The 19,844-nt window shown below is 41.5% G+C and overlaps 1 protein-coding gene across 6 annotated transcripts in view; it reads right to left on the bottom strand.

Annotated features, from left to right (window-relative positions):
• Window positions 1-8,147, bottom strand: part of MCTP2 (multiple C2 and transmembrane domain containing 2) — a 125,219-nt gene extending 117,072 nt beyond the window's left edge. For 2 of the 6 annotated variants that reach the window (XM_030016040.2, XM_041123868.1), the window contains exon 1: window positions 7,977-8,147. The gene's annotated coding sequence lies outside the window, so the exon portion shown is untranslated. Of the gene's footprint in view, window positions 1-4,297; window positions 4,394-7,619; window positions 7,877-7,976 lie in introns of those variants that run through there. The other 4 variants (XM_030016041.2, XM_030016043.2, XM_030016039.2 and 1 more) reach the window with 3 other exon arrangements.
• Window positions 8,148-19,844: the final 11,697 nt, after the last annotated feature.

Raw genomic sequence — 19,844 nt, 5'->3', positions numbered from 1 at the left:
CTGCTGACTTAGGATGACACCTCTTCTACTTGTACTTGATGAAGTAATTTAAAATTCACTTTCAGCAGTTCTGAGATATTTGGTTTATATGACAAACTTGCTCTGTAGCTTTCATTTTGCACACCTTTGTCCTCACTGTATTTACAGGCAGCTTTTATGTAGGAGTTAGGCTCACTGGCATTACAATGGTGTTCTGGTCACTTGATCTGGTGTCATGGACAATTTTCTCCAGTGCTTTCTGTTTCTAATCCAGAATTTTCCAAATTATTCTGTCTTCTCTGGGCCCCAAGTAAGGGCTTCTTTGATATTACACTGTTCTGACTGCATGCCCTGTCAGTGACTGTCAGAGATCAGGTCCTGGGGACATGGACCTTTGATCTCACCCAGTATGGCCATCACCACATTGCACAGAACCAGTCGCTGGAGCCACTGTCCCGAAGTCGGGGCTGACGTGTGTATCGCACAGTGGTGCTCGATCCCAATGCCTGCCTCACTTCAGCATCTTCGGCACAACATATTACTCATTCGCACCTCCCTTAAATGCATTTTGGGAGAAGAGGGAAGAAGGAAACACCCCGTGCTTTGAGGAATGCTGTTATGGACCAGTGATTCATGGCAGAACTCGCAGGCACCTTTAAAAGCCTTATTCATCCCCACCGTACACCACCAAATGATGGGGTGATTACCTTATCTGTTGGCATGAGACACCCAAACCTCAACATAAAAGTATTTTAAGTAGAATCCAAGAGATTCTCCATTTAGACCCAGAGTTTGCTGGATTTTATCCCATTTCGGTTGCATCAGACTAAAGAACACAAATCCTAGGTCCAAACAGAGAGCTCCTGGCATGCTACATCCAAGCGGTAGACCCACGAAGACATTAACTTCTGCGCAAATCAAGCTACTTTTATTGTGAAAAACTGCAGACACATTACATAGTCCTTTAAAACACTTTAGTCCTGATTCATCCGGGGTAAATTTGCCATAGGCAGGGTGGGGTAAAGTTTGCTAAACTTTAAATACCTTCCCTTAAGCATATCTACAGCTCCTTTTTCATGCTGCCCAACCGCACTGGCTGCTCATTTGTACACTGTTACCGCAACAGGGTGGGTTTTTTTGTTTTTAATTGTCCTTTCATGCATACATAGCTCCAGGCAGGATAGTTCAGAACAGATCCAACTGACCACTATGCTCATCATAATCATGCCCCATTCACATATTCTCAAACTAAGTTTTAGTCCGCAAGTTATGACCATTTAGCCCATAATTAACAAAGTGCAGAGTTTATTAATCACGGATGTTTAGTTCTGGTGGATGCTAACTAAAAGGCATTTTAATTCAGCTATCATAACTCTACAATCTCCTGTACTTGTTCATGGATTAAAACCACTTAGAGCTCAAAACCAAACTTTTTGCAACAGGTGTCAATAAAAACCTTTCAAGATGTAGTAATGTTTAAGGGATTTAAGAGCTATCTACATTCCAGTTACCTGTGTCTAGCAGGTATGGAAAGAGTCAGTAATTCAGCAAGTGCCCTGAAACACAAACTTCCCACTGTCAGCTAAATAGATTAGGAGGTTTTCTGGTTCTGACAACTTTTGCGCTTAAGTAGGTGAATGCTTGATCTTCTTGAGCTTTCCTTTGCTGGACAGATTTTTTGCTAAATATTTCTATGAGGCATTCAAAGTTGTTTGGTGGATGTTAGGAACCAGAAACCTTCCTGACCTGGAGGAAACAGGCTGCATTTGAAAACTCAAATATCTTCCCCTAGCTAGTAATGAGCTTTGTATCCTAAATTATAGTTTTACGAAGTTAAACATAATTCAGCCACTGACACATTAAATTTAAAAAAAAAAAAAAAAAAAAAAAAAAAAATCACACCCCAACCACAAAGGTACGATCACAATTACCACCATCTGAATTTGCGAAGGGAGCATATATTCTAAAATAATTACAATCAATTCCAAATAGCAGGAGTTCTATGAAATCCACTAGAATATATAACTGGAATTACATGTTTGCATTCAAAAAGAAAAACAAGACAAAACAAAACTCTACAGTTAATTGTTTCCAAATACAAGAAACCAGGAACAAAGCCTGCTATTGAATGAGCATTAATGATTTGCCATTTGGTTCCGCAGATGTTTCCCATGAGGGAAGACAGCAAAAAACATTCCACTTGAAACCCAGGGAAGCAGCAACAAGGAGCTGAGTTATGTTACTTTACTAATTTGGATATTTTTATTTGAAATTGTCAAAACCATTAGGTTCAATAGGATTTTACTTTAAGGGGAACTTGTATCCAATAAAATTTCAAAGAACTGAGCTCCACAGTCCCTTCTCAAAGCCAAATGAGCCAGGCTTTTAAAAACAAATTTCACAGCCATGATAATGAGCTAAGAGAATCTGCCCCATCCTTGCTGACAGCTCCAGATCATCACCACCTCCACATCAATGGCAACAAAGACAAATGCCTGCTCAAATAAATTAGTATGGCCATCTCATTTCCATTCATCTCCATTAAGAGATTATCAAACAATATCGGTTATACACCCTATCCTGGCTAGAACTTACTTCTAGACCAGGGCTTATCTAATTAGGAGCAAAGAATGAAAGAACACATTTGTAAATCTTGAAAAGACAACAGAGCTGCTTCTGCATCTTAATTTATGGTGGTACATGGACCTAGAAATCTTTTATTTCCAAATTAGCTCTTATCTCTGATCTTAAGGCAGCAAAGCTATACAATTCCAAGAATTTCCAAAACAATGAAGTCTGCCCAAACATAAAGTTTCCAGTAAAGCAAAATTTACTTTGCAAATTACAAATGTAGTTCTTAGGAGTGGGCAACAGGAAGAATTGTCAAGAGTACAAGTACTTCCCAGAAAGGAAGGATATGAATAAGATATCCTTTTTTTTTTTTCCTCATTCCAAAAAGGCCAACAAAACAAAACAAAGATCTCAAAACCTACGTTACTATTTTGCTTGTATTTTAACAAGTTGTTTTTGTGGGAAAGTGAAAACAAGCTAGCAAAGGAGCATCTGTGTAAATACATATGAAACAGACACCCACCACAGCAGGCAGAAAAGTCACCCTCAGGGTCACTTCCTTCCAACTCTCACCATACACTAAACCAAGAAACCAGAAGCAAGCAATCAAGCTAACTAGTTTTAATTAGGGACCACCAGAAAGCATTACCAAGATGCTCTCCTGTAAGACCAACGGTGGTCACACTACACAACCTACCTACCCACAGAAGGGTCTTCTCTGCTGGCAGGGGGGTGGACACCTACATGACCAAACTGGGAATGTTCCAGCTCTAACTCCATAAACAGCCTTGAAGACTCCCAGCTCAAGGGTCCATTTCCCTTAGACAGGCAGCAGCTAAAGTCAACGGGAAAGCGTGGACACACACTATTTGTCACCATCAGCCCTGCTGCAGGGTTTAACGGGAGGCAGTGGAAGTGTCAAAAACAAAGGTTAAAAAAATGCCTAAAGGTCAGCAGACTGCTTATGTGACGATAACAAAGAAAAAAAAAAAGCAGTATAAGGTTAAGAAAATATAAATCAAACCTGAAATCATAGCATCATCCAGACTTTCAAACAATAATCTAATTATTTCACAAGTGATAAAACAATGAAGCTTTACAGCAGTAGTGTAGCCTTGCAAAACGTCAGATCAGTCTGCGTTCTTACCAGAAGGTTACAAATAGCCAGTTAATCAAAACTTAAGAAAATATAGCATTAACCACACTATTTACTGCAGTTTTTCCCTAAGCGTGAAAACTGAAGTTACATCTAATGTTCACCTGCCTGGAACTGTTTTGGACAAAGTAGTAGTGATCTAAAAAAAAAAAAAATATATATATATATATATTAAATAAATACATCCACATTTTCATCACATATAGCATGTAAGTGAACTGTATCACTCCAAGTATAGATTTAGCCCAATAAAATGCCTCTAACTCTGACCAAAAGCAGATGCTCAGGGGAAGTATATAAGGTCAGGAAATTATATAGTGATTCTGTCTGCAAAATAAGCTCCTAGATTCCAGGAATCTGTGATTTACAGGCTGTTCATCTAGAAATTGTATCTGCATCTTTGTGATTAACAGTCCTAACATACTTCTTCTCTACTAACTTGCCTAACAACTTTTAAAACTCATTTACATCTTAAGCAACAGGAAGACACTGTGGTAATGAGCTCCATAGATAAATTGGGCTTGTGTGAAATGGTATGTCCTTTTATTGAAAAGTACCCCAGAAAAAAAAATTTTGCGCATTGATTCTCACCTCTGAAATCTTGAGTTATGTGAAATGATGAGTAATTGTTCTCTGTTTACTCTGTATCACTTGGATTTTGCCTACTTCTGCATTATCCTCTCTCAATTGAAAAGCACAGATCATTCAAGGAGCCTGATTAATGTTTTACCATCCAAACATCTTAACTAGCATACACAACAGGCATATAAAAATCTTATTTTTTCTGAGATAACTGATTTGTCTGAATATATGATGTAGTGCAAAACAATCAAAATCCAAAACCATCTAGGAATGTTTCAAGAAAAGTTAATTACCATCTTATTTTCCACAGTCTTATCATTAGGTGTAACTAACCAAATATTTTTTAAGTTGAAAGAACAGGTTAAAGGGTTTTAAAATCACCTAAGATTGGTTGTGTAGCTTTTTTTAAAGGACTGCATTTTTTTGATAAATAAGAGAACTACTAATTCCTAAATACTTTTAAAAATTATAGCAAGAGTCTCCTTTATATGAGTGCGGAGCAGCTACATGAAGAGTCAGTACAAATAAAGTTACACACGTGCAGGTATTTACCCAGCAGAGCGAGGCGTGCTGCAATCCAGGTGCCAAAAGCAGAGTTTGCTTTAGGAGGTGGAATCCTCCGGGCAGGACAGACAGACCGCACATCCGTCGTGCCTTACTACTCCCAAGATACCCAAGATCCAGGGAAGATGAAGCACGTGTAGCAGAAGCAAAGTCTCCATTAACAAGGCTTCCTTATTACTGATCCCTAAATTGGACCAAAACCGTCTGCCCACACAGTGATCACCCCACTCTGTGGCAATGCTGGTAAACCTGTAGTTACACCCAAACTAATTTCTTCAAGGGAGAAATTGCCAAGCATATAACATGGCGATCAGTCATTTGATCAAACATGGGAGACTTGGCCCAGTTTCTCTTATTCTCAGTCATCATTAGGACCCTCATGCAGAAGGCAACGGGGAGTTAATCCTTACGTGGAATATAGAAAGCCTTGATATTGCAACACACAAATTGCCTAAATATGAATATCCCCTCTGTTTCTGTGATTTGATTTTATAGTTTCAACAGCTTAGAAAATAGAGGTGCACTCAGGTACAGCTGTTAAGCTGATACTCACTTTGAAATCAGAGTTTGAGGCGCTCGTGTCTGACAGCCTCATGACCCTGCAAAGACCAATTTAGTCTTGAGAAACAGCCCCCCCCCAAAACCAGAGAACATTTAACTGCTTAACTTTAGTAGGAATAGCTTGAGGAAAAACATTCCTTTTGCTTATAAACAAGGTTCTATGAGAGTGTGTTATCTAATAAATACAACTGGAAGTAAAACGGGAATGTGGGAAGGGTGCCAATGTAAATCCTCCAAATCTGAGGAAATCAGGAGCAATTTTCCACTCAAGAATGGAAACGGCACAGAGGAAATGCAGAGCATATTTAGCATGCTTTGCTCTCCTCTCCTAAGGTAAAGCTTCCCTCTCTCCCGCACCAGCAGGCTGCTGCCCAGGCAGAGGGACCCCAACCAGCATGGAGATGACAGGAGACCCCACCTCTCTGTACCGTGGGAGGCTGAAATTCAAAGCCCCATACTAAAATCAGTTCACGGTATAGGAGTGAGTGACCAAAAGGGATAAAACCTGAGATTCTCATAACAAAGTGACAGCACAAGCTGTTACAGGTGTCCTGCATGAATTTCATGGCCACTGGTGGAGGCCTCATGGCAACCTTCAGGTATCAATAAGAAATTAGTTTTAGAGATGAGGTGGGCACATCAGCACAACATAGACTAAAGCAGCAGCAGCAGACACTCAATATTGTCTGGAAATCTCAGTGAGAGGAACCAAGAAGCTTCTAGGGTGAGGTTTATCCCTTGTCCCAAGACCACCCAGCCACACACACAGCCCAGCCCCCGCTTCATCATGGGCAGCCCCAATTCCCAGTGAACTTCAACATTCAAAGCGCAACCACTATTCTCTTCAGGAGCATTTCTTGCCTGAGCAGGTACATTTTGAATAATTATCTGTTCAAGTAAGAGGAATTTCATCAGTGTAGTCAGTCAGAAAGCAGCTACTTATATTACTAAGTGCAAAAGCCACTGGGAAATAAAACTTGCAGTGAAGTTGAGCCAGTTATAGTAGTAATTACCTCAAATGACATGATAAGCAACACTTCTAGCCCTCTGTTATGGTCTTATGCGCTGACCAAAGAGGGGATGATTACAGGAACCCGCATGCCATTTAGACACCCACCTTCCACCACTGTCAATGACAGCAGTGCCCCTCCTCATGCCCTTGTTTCTTAATCGACACCTTAAGTACATACGTCTACAAACTATTCTGTAGCTTCTTTAATATAATCAAAGTTAAGCATTTCTTAACAGCACAATATTTACCATCCCTACGAAAAAAAATGAACATGCCAAAAATTTTTTAAGGAAAAAAAAAAAAAAAAAAAAATCGAAGATTTCCTCTCTGCACTGTTTTCTTCAAATTGTTCTTCCCACAGCTACTGCAAAAGCAAAACGACACATACTGAATCCATCTTCAGACTACATCATATGAAAGCCTATTTGCTTTACGATAAGCTATTTTATGATGGTATTGAACAGCAGCAAGAAATCAAACAAATAAGATTATTACTATTATTACTCAAATACACCCATTCATCCCAACAGCTAAATCTACCCACTCAACAGTATGATCTTTTGAGAATGAATCAAAATCACTACAAGATACGTGACAAATTCTACAGCTTAATCATGGAAAATTTATACAAAAATATCCAGGTGAGAATTTCTATTTTCTTAATGCCACTTAGTAGTAATTCAGCTTCCAGCATGCTTTGAACAACAGACTGTCATAAGACTAAGGGCACCAACTGGTCTCTTACCAGTTGCCACAGTTGTGCTATGCTAACATAACTGAAAAGTTACATTATTTCTCATTACGAGCACATGGACAGATTTTTTTTTTTTTTTTTTAAACTATACCTTACGTCTTAAATTTCCCTCAAAGGTACCCTTAAAGCAACTTTGCTACATTGATGTACTTGTATGAGTGGGTTTTTTGTTGTTTGTTTGTTTTTACTTTAGGGATTATTATTATTATTAAGTGGCTTATTTCTTTAACTAAAGTCAATAACCAACCAACCCAATTTCAGGAAGCAAGCATACATAGGGATGAATCAGTCCACTGAAAGTTGGCTGGGAAAGAAGAGAATTTCTCCAGCATAATTTTCTCATAGAGATAAAAAAACCCACAGTATTCACGCAAGGTCCAAGTATCTCGTGCAGCATCACTAAAGCAATACACAGAAAGCAAAGCAAAGCGCGGACTAACCTCGAGCCTCCCACTACAAAGTTCGTTCTCGTGGGTACCCGGGGAAGTACGAACAGCGATAGCAATTTGGCTGCCACAAAACAGGCAAAATCCACCAAGTCTCCCGCGGAAAGAAAAAAAACCAAAACGCATAAACCCCTCACTCCTACGACCAGCCGGGGCTCTTCTTTTAAAGTGCATTCGCTCCGTATTTCAAGCCACGCGACAGGCCGCGCTCAGCACCGAAGCAGGCGGTAATTAGGGGAAGCGGAGCCCAGCCGCAGCCCCCGCCAGCCGAGGGGGGATCCCGACCCGGGGAAGCCAAGTCCGGGGGCACCGCGGCGGAGCGCGGGCGGGCACCCGGCGCAGCGGGGTTACCTGGCCGCCGGCCGAGCCCGAGCCCGCGCCGGTCCCGCCGCCGGCCCCCTCCGCCCGCGCTCGGCAAACGCGATGCCGGGGCGGGCACGTGCGGCTGTCACCGCGCGCCTCCCGGGGCGGGGCGGGGCGGTGCCGCCGCCGGCGCCTCCCCCGGAACCTCCGGGGCTCACCGCAGCCCACCCACCGCCCCAGCACCCTCTCCGGGCCGCTCCCGCGGGCAGCCCGCCGCGGGGCAGCCCCCCCCGGGCCTCCAGCCCCAGCCCCGGGCCAGTTCCCTCGGAGCATCCCCGCCCAGACCTTTACCCGTCGTCGTCCCCCTCCCACTACTCCCCCCCGGGGCATCCCCCGACCAAATCCAAAGCCCGGAGGGTTTTGTCCCAAAGGAGGCCCCGGCGGCAGAGGGCGGGGGGGGGGCTGGCAGCACTCCTCTGGAGAGCCCTGGGCGAGGGTGGAGCTGGAAAGGAAACTACGGGAATGACTACAGGCAAAGGGAAATAAAATCAACAGCAGCACTGCCACGTAACAATTTTTCTTGGCTGCATCTCCAGGTGCCTAACAAGGGAGCCAAATACCACAGCGGTGCATTTCAGGCAAGGCAACTGAGGCGGGATTGGGTAAGGTGACTCGCTTACCTGGCACATCTGCAGCTGAAACGAGGTCCCACACCTGTTTCTTCATGAGTTTGCCACAACAGGGACAGGCAAACGCTTCCCAGCAGCCCCTTCAACACCAGCTCGTTTCTGGAGCGCTCTGGGTCGCACACACGTCACGCGTCACCACCGCTCCCGCCTGTGATGTCTAACCCCAGTTGAGTGTGGTATCGCTACATGAGGTGCAGAGCAATGGGGGGGGAAGCTTAGTGATAGAACTTATTTACATTGCATGCGTATCATTCTCATCAACAGAAATTGCACATTATTTAAGACTATAGCTGACATAGTGACACTAACCTCATATCGTCTACTGAAACTTGGTGGTGCAATCATGTTATGCCATTGCAAAATAGATATTGTCATGCACGCGTGGCAAGGGTTTATCATAGTGCAAAGAATCATTCCACTAACCACTGGATAAAAACATGGGGAAAACATTATAAGAGCCATTACTCCAATTCTTTCAACCAAATCTGGAGAGGAGGAATTCACGTATATGCACAGTCCCACATGGATCCACAAGATCAGGAGCAAGGAGCTATGCATCAGTAAGATTATTGCTTGGACACATAAACAATTTTACAGGATCAGGGAAAAAAAAAATTGTCAAAGCTTTATTTTGCCTCTTGACTTAAAGGTCATGTTTGATTGGCCGAATCCTAATGTTCCAGCACAGCCTCAGTGAGAACATCAGTTACCGTGGTCAATGTTATATCAAGTACGCAGCTACTCCTAGAGTGCATGTAACTTTCCAAAGTTTTGCTAAATGCTGAGCAGGCCAGTTTTACCCAGCTCGTGCAATCAAAAATTTAAGGGGAATTTGGCTGAGAATGGAAAACTAATCAACCACCTAAACTGAAAACAGAGAAGAAAGAAAACTTGTGCCACTAATATTTTTGTCATCCTTTCATCTAAACCAAGAAAGCTATCAGATTCAGATAATTAGGCGAGTTTGGAACAAGAACAACATAGTCTTTAAAATACTTTTCTGTTAGTTCTGTGATCGCACAAAGCGTGTATCAAAAATAGTTCTGTTCGTGTTTTGTCAAAGACTACAGCCAAGAGAGAAAAAACTGTAAACATGCCCAAGGGCACTCTAATAAAGAAGGCTGATGATTTTTGGAGTAGCAAAAAAAAAGTAGCTTGTGTGTGTCTGCCAAAATAAAATATAACAGTGCTCCTTGGATGGAACAGGAGGAAGACAGAGATACACAAATTAAATTCTTGTACCCAGTATCCATCAAAATGAGAAAAGCTTGCCATGAGTTAGTGGCAATAAAAAGATAAATAACTATTACATGACTACCCAAATACAGACTCTTAAAAAGATTAGCTTGAGAAATTTTCTTCTCTTGGGCATCATGTAACTGTATTAAGTTCTGCATAAATATTAAGGTGTCTTTGGTGATAACTGTTGCAGCTGCCTCGGAACGTGCCAGTTACCAGGACTATACCTGGCCTTTGTGTTTTATCCCACCAGGACCACTTCACTGCTTACATTTGTCCTTCAACAGTGCATATGCAACAGGTGGAAAACCAGTACACGTTCACTGTGTGCCATGTTGGGAAAATAGCAGAATGATGGGACTAGAGTAAAAAGATTATTAAGGAGGTGCCGACAGAGCTGAAAAAAACTTGTTCTGTAAGTGTTGGTTTTGCTTGTTCACTGAAGATACACCACTGCAATTTGATATTCAGAGTGAGAAGTCACATCTGGGTTCTAGTGCTGTGAAGGCCGGTGGATGTGGTGACTCATTGCTACTCTTCAGCCCCTGTAGATGCTTTCCTTGTTTGATCTATTCACGGTCCTCTTTCCTCTCTTTGATATATTCACAGTAATCTAAAAATTTTTTCCTAGAACACCCAGTTGTAGCAAATAGACAAGAAACAAGAACTATTGAGAGCTTGTCCCTTCTTTATCTTATACTTGAAACAATACACTTATTTACTAGTATTTATGTTAACTCTTCATATTTTTAAACAAGTGCTAGTGCTTATTATACTTATTAAAAAAGAAAAAGCCTTTAACAATTCCTGTAGACAGTTTACTACACTATATGGGTATAATATGTCTGAAAAAAAACCCTATAATATGGAGAGAGATCATGTGCGATAGTCAGACCTCAAATTTGATAACTTACTGGAGGCATTTCTCAGCTAACTAAACATTCCCTGCTGTATGCTGACTTTTTTCAGAAGCAAAAGCGTGCCTCACACTTTCTAAAGTGGACCACAACAATTGCAAAGAAAAATCCTCACCGCATGAATGAAAGGAAAGCGATGGGAGAAATGAGCCAAAATTTGGTGAGAGCCACTGCGAGGACAGTGGTGGGACGCTATCTGAGGCCACAGCATGCTGAATGTCAAAGATCTTTGCTACTTCACTGCTGACCAAGAAAAGAAAGGGAGGACATTACCAGGCAGATCCTCTGGGGAATAACTTTACATCACTGGCAGGCTGAGGGGAAGAGAGGAGGGGACACGACACTTTGAAAATATCACCAAAACCCTAGTGAGGCCAACAAAATATCAATGTAAAATATGAGGAGAGCCAATGTGAGGATATCTTACAAATACATCAAATGCACTCTGAAGCTGTCAAGAGCCAAGATATTCGTTATTATAACATTAACTCATTAAGTATGGGACTAAGAGATAAGTACTAATTAAATTCCACTGTAAAACACACCATCAAAACACAAATGCACAGCTAAAAACACAGCAACCAACAACATTTCAACAGGAAAAATTTAAGTGTGTATATCTAAACAAGATTCCTTATTACCTTTCCAGGAATACTCACAAAGAACCACTGTACACCTTCCCTTCACGAACACAAATTTTCTTCTAGATTTTAAGTATGGCCTTATCAGTTCCTTTGAGGGAAGAAAAGAGAAAAATACATAATTGAGAACCACAGCTGGCATTATCAAATCCTACTCATCTTTTGTGTGAATGTCATAAGGGACATTCCCTTTCTCATAAGGGAAAGAAAAGCTGTCTTCTCAGCAAAGAAAAAAATGCAACTTTTCTCCTTTGCCCTGATTTTTTTCCCTGTAGTCTAACTTCTGAAAGAAAAAATTACCTCATCAGCCTTTATCAAAACCTGACCAATGTGAAGCTGCTTACGATATTGCTTTTAGCTGCATTCCTAATCACAGGTTCAGCTGCAGCCCCTCAGAGATGCCACAAGTGAAGCATTAGTAACCAGCCCACCCCTCTGCATAGCCTGTTTCCAGCAGCACATCTTCAGGGTTATGAGGAAGAGACTTGAGGGTACAGGGCATAAGGAGATCAAATCACAGAAGAAAACAGTCCTTCCACGCACGGACCTGCCTATGAGGTCAGGAGAAAGGGTATCTAGTAACACAAGTCTTTGGAGCTCTGTCAAATAAAAAGCATTGGAGTGATTGCTCCTCACTTCTCTTATCTGACCTACAGGTAGAAGGTGTTCACTGGAAACACCACCAGAAGCTTTGAAGACCCCCCCTTATCGTGATTCTGAGCAATTCTGTTTACACCCACCTATTCACCACCAACTTTACTGACTTGTTTACAGAAGTTTGCTTAATAGATTGCTTTTGACATTTGTTAGCCTAGGGTACAAACCCTCAGGTATGCAACTGATAAAGGCTTTTCAAAAACCCAAGGGAAAATCTCTTGCAAGAGCTAAGTGTTGTGTTTTATTTCTTTTATTCCAAAGTTGGACAATTGGGTCCCAGGAGTCCTGATAACCCCAACACAGAGAATTGCAAGTCTCTAAGATGCAGCTCGTTTTCCTTGCAGGTGAGTACCTGGTTTACAGGCAGAATTCAGAGCAGGACGAAGGCTCTGCTTGTTCTCCGGGGCTGTGAGCATTAAGCCATTCCCAGAATACAAACCAAGGTGGCTGCAAGGTTCAAGTCATTCTGTGCAACTGTACAAATAAATGTAGTGAAGACCTTAGGAGATTTAAGCATGTCAGTAGTCTGGGATTAAGACATGAATGACGATAATTAGTTATGGTTTGACTACTCGCTTTCAACTCCAGCAGATTACCCTGAAAAAACACGTATTTTTATCCCATTTAAAATCATTATGATTCACCTTGTAGGCTAAAAATATGTTATATATTGTTTAGAGCTGGAGTCTCTTCTCTGAAATGTCACTGACCATTTTTTGTCTGAACAGCGGAAATGCCGCATGGTGAAAACTGAGCTTAAACTTCAAAGAAATGAAACCATCACAACCTCAAGTTTCCTCTTCTTTTTGAATCACATGCCCATGTTTGTGTGCAACTCAACCATTTCAAGCCATTCAGCGCTGATTACATTTTGATCAGCTGTACCTGGTGAGAAAGAATGAAGATGCAAGACAATTGTTTCAACCACTCAGGATTTATTAATAGCTCTTAAAAACTATTTAAGCAGGCTGCATTTTGTGACAGATCTTATAATTTAGTGTCTATGTAGTAATTTTCCTGACACAATTCATTGAGCAGCAATGCAGAGGTCTGGGGTTTGTGCAAGCAATGAACTTTAAGAACATTTGAAAATTCAGCTTTTGATTCATGCCAGAAGTAGTGCAGAGCTGTGCAGTGGATCTCTGTGCTCCTGAGAGCAGCTGACAACTTCTAGAACAAAAACCTACTCAGGGAGTTGAATAAGGAATTCTATCCAAGAATTTCCAAGGAATTTACCAGCATTAATAAATTCATCCTCATACATCTCAGAAGTATTGTCATAAAAATTACTAATACAAGCTAAGTTTTTGTTTTATGGTTGGCTCAAGGTTAGATAGGAAACCAGTGACAGTCAGGAATAGAATATGAAATTTTCATCCTTCCCGTAACACCAAAGTGTTTGGTAGGGAAGGAAAAGATGAGTGGCTGACTTTGGTTTCGGTTTTCTGTTCGTACTTCTTGAACAGGGAAAACTGGGTCCCTGGAGTTTACAGCTTCCAGCCCTGCAGTGAGGCATTTGGTCCTTGAAGTAGGTGAGGCTGGCACCCTCACTGCTTCCCTATCTCTTTCAGCTGCTCAGAAGGTGCTTCAGGCAATGGTGAGATCTTGCCATGGGAAAAGGAAGGAGGCACCAGCTCCTGCTGAGCTCCAAACACAGGAGAAGCCCAGAGCCAGAAGTTTACATCTCCCATATTTAACCCACTTTTGCTTTGACACCAGCTAAACTGCTTTGCACATAGTATTCCTCTTTGTCAACTTTAAACATTAAACCAAAAGGTAATACAGGTTAAAACTTAACCACTGACACAATATTAATTTTACTGTGATGGAGAATGCCAAGGGCTCTGGCCAGCGACATGCTAAGTAAGATCTTTTTTCACCCTACAGCAATCTCTTGCCTAGCTAACTTCTCTTTAAATCTTCAAATTGACTTCTCCTGTAACCTATGGCACTGAGAAACATCCCCAGTGTGATGATTTGAACACATCTACTCAAGTCAGAGAACCTTTGCTCTTTGGAGCCATGCTTTTCTTCATATTCTTCCCTTTCTGTTCCTTTAAAGTGTTTGAAGATGAACTCCAGCAACAGAAAACATAAGCTATAGAGACTCTGAACAATGCAAGTAAGTTATGAAGAAACACAGGGATGGAAAAATGAAAAAAAAAAGTATTTCTATATTTTTGTAAAACTTCCCCTGAATATCCTCTCCCTGTTCCTTCATGTATAGAGTTAATAAAAGCAGATTATCCTGGCTTTCTTACAAAGTGATCCTTATGGGAAGAGCATGAAAACACAAACTAGAAGAGTAATACAGTGTGCTCTAGACAAGTCCTGGGTCTACAGAACAGGGACATGAATTTAAGAGTTGAACTCTGTTCCAGAATCTACCAAGTAAGGTATTTTTTCTTTATGCCTATTTTCCAAAAAGTGCACGTTCAAGAGATTACTTTCCTACCTTGCACCACATCTGTTGGAACTGGTATTTGCTCCTAAATTACAATCTGGGATAGCTGAAGGAAGGAAAAGTTACACATACAGGAAGTTTTAACACAGGAGAGTTTTCAACTGTGTTCATTGATAGCAAAGAAGCAAGGTTTACATTCCTCATAACTGACTTGAATGAGGAAAAATAGCTACTTGCTTTCATTTCTACTACTGTTAATGTTTTTTTTGTTACAACACTTATCACTTCACTGTAGTACAAAAATCTCATTAAGCCTAAATCAAAAGTCTAAAACTGGGAGCACAGCAGACTCCATCCATGTTAATAATACATATTTCTAGTACATTGTTTAATCAGACTAACTAGAACTGTTGACTCTGAGGGATATTAGTCTCACACATACTTTGAGATGTTGAACGAATTATGCAATATTAAGGGTCCTGGACCAGAACAATTGTTTATATGTAGACATGGCCACAAGTCTACTTAGACCCTCACTTAGTGATGCTCTCCAAGTGTCATCCCATAAGCAAATAGAAAGACTCCTTTCTCAAAAAAACCACTGACCTATAGACTATTTAGTCTTTTAAGACCGAGAAGTGACCAAAGGTGAGCTCAGAAATACCATAACTAAGCTTAACGAGGTTTCATGATGACAAGCTAAAGGTGACCAGTCTGCAAAGCTAGGCCAACTGTGACATACACCCTTAGAGCCATTAGCACATAGATCCCTAAGGGTCTTGATGGGAGTATTAAAGGCTACCATGCTTCCTATGCCAAGGACAGCTGTACTTGCCAAAGAGGTTACCAATTCCATCTGCTCACTACCACCCTGTGCCAGACATTATCACACACAGATCTGTCAGCAGAGCTGCAGCTGTGAAATCTCATTAATCCTCTTCTGTCAAAATAAACTGCACTAGCAGAACCCTATTAATTAAACTAGTTCACCTTCCTCCCTCGTCTGCTGCAGTCATGTCCTAACTAGCTCATATAGGCACATCTCTGTGGTCCCCACGTCCCTCTCCTGTTCCGAGCTGCTCCAGGAAGGCTGGAGATCACTAAATCTGTAGGAGATATGGTAAAACTCATCAAGCAAAGCACAGGTCCTCTGCTTTAGTGCGATATGATCAGAAATGTTAAAAACAAGCAGTGCCCACAGCAGGCACTGGTTGGATACATGCCAAGTGTGATCAAAGGCTGTTAACATCGCAGGGCTTCTCACGCTGCTCCCAGCCATTGTTCTTCAAGACAGCTATTTCTAACAGGAGTAGTACTTTGCAGAGGGGTTTGACAGTCTTCAAAGCAGATCTGTCATCCAGGCGATCTTCAGAACAGCCTAACAGGAGGGCAGGAAATTGTGTCAGAGCAAGGAAGTGATAAGAATAACTGCCTATTTTTGTAACTATGGATTTGTTGGTACTGGATCACTCCACCGATCCATCAATTTCCCTGCCCTGCCTCTGTCAGAGACTGATATTTGTCAGAGCTAAGGAAAGTGGAAGCCCCAGAGAAGGCATATGGTTGATTGCACAATGCTGGAAGTTCAGGGAAATTGTCCTCAGCAGCTTCAGGAATGGTTAAGTTTGCATCTGAAAGGACAATAGCCAGGAGCAATTATTCTAGCTGTGTTTTTCCTACTTCGTCAGTTTATGTGCTTCAGAACATAAACAGTAATGCCAAATTACAGTAACCGATGAATGCCCATTTTCCAGCAAAGCTGCTGGGTTCCATTTCTCATTCTCTTTGCTTATTGTAAAGCAGATATGATGATTTCCCAGCATAGGAAAACCTACTAGTGCTGCAAAGCAAAGAGTTTTCTCTGTGAAAAGGTGAAGATCTGAGGTTATTGTAGAGTGTGTTGGTGGAAGAAGCACAGGGTGGAGCATGAAGTGCTGGGGTAAGGCCTCAGCTGCTATGATTTAAAACAGCCCCCGAGGCTGCTCTAATTTACTTTGGAGCCTTTCCTAGAACAAGGATGAACATTTTGCAGACAGGACATGAAACAAAAGCCTTTTGCACAGGCAAAAGTAAATGAAACAATCCCTGAGCACAACATGCTAATCCCTTCTCTTTAAAAGCCCAGGTGTTCTGACTGAGAGCTTAAACCCTTGCTCTAGCAAGGCCAGGTGAAAACCCCACCTCTGCATACACAACTATATTCCCTTTCCTCTAGGTTTGACAATCCAGCTTGAGTATAGATAATTAGGAAAAAAAAGCACAGAACAGCCTCCAATATAACAGAAGTAAAAAAGTGGGTGAATTTGAGCTGTAGAAGTGAGAGGTAGCACTTAGCTTTGAGAGCACTCATTAAAATTCATCTTCCACATGTCTGAGTTGTTTATGGAGGATCACCAAAGCCACTCAGCCCCTATAAACTACAAGTGCCAGTCTAGAGATTTATGGTACTGCAGCCTTAAAAAAATGCCTTATTCTTGTCTCAGCAGTTTGAGGCTCATACAAAATGAATATATATACACAAAAGTATTTAGAGCTTGCTCCCTTCCCCCCCAGTAAACCCAACAGGTTACTCTTAAGGTTTTTAATATAAATTATTTACCTAAGGACTAGGTGGGTGAGAGGGGAGAAAGAGCACTAAAAGTTGAGTGTGATGTTTCTAGGTAACAGCCGGAGATGACAGCCAGGTGCTTTATACATCCTGCTTCAGCACTGCTGATAAGAGATATGCAAGCATCAATAAGTTGGGAATAAAAGCATATTCTGCTTTGCATAGGGATATGAATAAAAGATTATGGTACAGAATTACCAAAACAGATTCTTATGTCTGTACACTTACCATCCTCAATATCTAGAGCTAAGATACAGCAAAAGAAAGCAGGAAAAGAAAAACAACCTGTTGAGTGTGGGTGTTTTAAAGGGCTTTCTAATGCTTAGCATAATACATGTACTTTTATGGCATTTCTATAAATCACATGGTAAGATGTTCCAACGTTATGTATCACTTAAGCATCTTGTTGTTCATTTTCTTTATGAATCTCAAATTGATGCAAAAAATTTAGTATCTGAGAAAGATTAGATGACCAAATTAGAAGAGATTTGGTTCTTCAAAAACCAGGATTCTGTAGAAAAATACTTGCTGCTTAACTCCTCTGAACATTTGTAGGTACATAAGCATTTTCCAGATTTGGTAAGAGAAATTTGCCAGCAATCCCTTCACAAAAGCTGTGCTGCTGCTTAGGCAAGTACAAATTCTCAACTCACTCCATGACCATCCGAGGACAAAATACAGAAGTTTCAACGCTGTAGTACAAGTATGCTGTTGTACTGTTTGCTTTATAAAGCATATTAACTCCCTGCAATGCAGACTATCACAGTGTAGCCTTAGCACCAAAGTGTCTTATTTTTACTAAATCCTAGAGACAACTGAAGATGATTCCATTGTTTGTCAGTAGAAACCAGAGCCCCAAATCTCCCATGGTTCTGGGAAAAAGTATTTCCCCCATGTTAACTTTTAAAACTTTCTTTCAATGCAATCAGCATTTCCATGTTGCAAGCTGTGATCTAGCAACTAGTGAAGGAAGTTGTGACATGACACCTCTTACACCGGGAGGAGAAGACCAAGACATTCTTTCTTTCCTTTTAACCTTCACATAACCTTCACCTTTTTAAAGCCACTTGCTGGGTGATAGGAGAGGAGGAGGATAGAGAGGATAAACAGAAAGAGGGAGAGTTGTCCAGCAGTAACACAGGAGGTTAAGAGCTGACAGCAGCCAGGCAAATCACACCACAACTCCTTGCTGGAATCACACTGCAATCAAGGCATTTCTGGCAGCCAGCTGTTGCTGTAAACTGACTCCACCTATGTTTTACAAGAAGAGGACCAAAGAAAGCAATTCTGTGGGATCAAGAAAGAGGGGAACCAACCCAGACCATTTGCTGGCAAGAAGAGAAGAGATCAAGTACCTAGAGGGAAAAGGAAAGTTCATGAGAGCTTAAACATCTTTTTCACGTGGCAAGACAGAAACTACACTAGCATATATATGTCTGAATATAGTGCTAGAAAGGGTCAAATGGTGCCAGTCAAACATCCACATAAAATACCAATCAAGTACTTACTCGCAATATCCTTGAATATCAAACAGTGTAATTCACCAGGCACCAGCTGGTAAGTGCTTTTATTTGTTTTCCTATGCATATTCCCTTCCAAGAGATGAGGCACTTAATTCTGCTGAAGGCCAAGTGTGAAATTATAATTACAGTGGTGTCTAAGTGGAGCAAACTGGGAATCCTTCCAGTCTCTGACCTTGAAAACATGTGAGTAACCTGGAAAGTTAGATAGGGGACCGCAGGGAGAAAGGGGATATGTATTGGGTAGAGGAAACAGGTATTTGTTTTCTGAAAACATACAAGTTCTTGTCTGCACCACCAGGAAACACCTTAAAATTTAGTTTAGGAAAGAAAGTAGATCACCATGACTCAGCTTTGCAGTCACAGGCAACCCTGCTACAGTTGATCAATCCAGAGGGATGTCCACAACTTTTACTTGCTATTCCAGATGCCACAAAACACCCTCATGGTACCTTAGGACCAATCTAGATCTATTTCATAGGAGACCACAAGCTATAGAAAACAGGGTTCCTCAGAAAAATATCAGGTAAGAGCATTAAGAATATTTTCTCTTCTTCTAGATTCCTTTAACAGGAAGATAGTAGCTTTGTAAAAAATAGCACATAGTCCCTGAAAGCAGACCCTTGTGCCACATTAGAATAAAGACTCTAAAGGTCCATGCCAATATTGGCACCAAATCTAGCAGCCCCCCAAAAGCAAGCAATATCCTCCAGTTAGTACCCAAATTATTTTCCACGCCCAGCCTGGCTCACCTTACACCATTTCTCTGCCTGTGGCCAATACTCCAGGATGTTCCAGAACTAGATGGGGAGGAAAAAATCCAAGACACTGATATAATCCTGACAGAAAAAGCAAAGACACTCTAAGCAGCAAAACTGAAATGAGCAGGGGATTCAGCATCCTGACACTTACCTGCTCCACCTGGAAGAGGGGAGAGGACACAGTTCCTACCATCCGATGCCCTGGTCCAGGGCAGCATGGGGCCATGGGGACATGCAGGAACAGACAGCTCTGCTGATCACTGGTCAGGGGCAGCACAAGGTGAGTTAGTGCAACACATTACAGCTCCTTTTCATACCGATGCAGCTCAACTTAGTTAATTAAAAGATGCCTTCAGGTTACCCTTCCACCCCCTCTAATCCTGTAGTCAAGCATCCAACATGTATCTTCCTCCCCCCTTCACTGCATTTGGCAGTAATTCTGCTAAACAATTACATTCTGGGGAGAAAAAAACCCAACAA

The sequence above is a fragment of the Aquila chrysaetos genome, chromosome 5, assembly GCF_900496995.4.
Source record: "Aquila chrysaetos chrysaetos chromosome 5, bAquChr1.4, whole genome shotgun sequence".
Lineage (NCBI taxonomy): Eukaryota > Metazoa > Chordata > Aves > Accipitriformes > Accipitridae > Aquila > Aquila chrysaetos.
The sequence above is the reverse complement of the archived record's forward strand: the minus strand, read 5'-3'. Positions and strand labels throughout refer to the sequence as shown.